The following is a 571-nucleotide window of genomic DNA, read 5'->3' as shown; positions in this document are numbered from 1 at the left end:
CGCACATTACCGTACTACATAGTAAACATCGCGTGAAAATGTGATTTGAGGTGTAGCCTTAACTGGGCACATGGCCAACGATCAGTGTGTCCACGTGTGAGAAGATGCTGCACCACAAACCACCATAATTGTTGTTATACATTTTATTTCAAGCGTTTTATTGATGGTTTAAATTGGCTATTTTTCTTCATTGGGAATATCTTCTGTAGTAGGATATGATTATGAATAATGGAAACAACAACAACAATAACAACAAAATCTCATTCATCATCTCACTATTTCCCTTCCATTCTAGTTTGTCCTGTAGTATCTAAGAATGTTATTTAGAGCTCTAATGGTATTTTATCGGAAACAAATATCTTATTGGAAAGTTACTGTAAATTACAGAAGTTGTTTCGGGGGATTTTGAAATATTTTAAGATATGTTTATCGTAACTATAGAGTTTAGCGTTTCTTTTTCTAATGCTGAGATCAAAATAAGATACTATATGGCAGACATCTTTGGTGAAAGTGTGGTGATATGCTATTTCAATCAGAGCCAAAATCAGGACATAAGGATTTTTGGTTGCTT

The sequence above is a fragment of the Tachysurus vachellii genome, chromosome 11 (assembly GCF_030014155.1).
Source record: "Tachysurus vachellii isolate PV-2020 chromosome 11, HZAU_Pvac_v1, whole genome shotgun sequence".
NCBI lineage: Eukaryota > Metazoa > Chordata > Actinopteri > Siluriformes > Bagridae > Tachysurus > Tachysurus vachellii.
The sequence above is the reverse complement of the archived record's forward strand: the minus strand, read 5'-3'. Positions refer to the sequence as shown.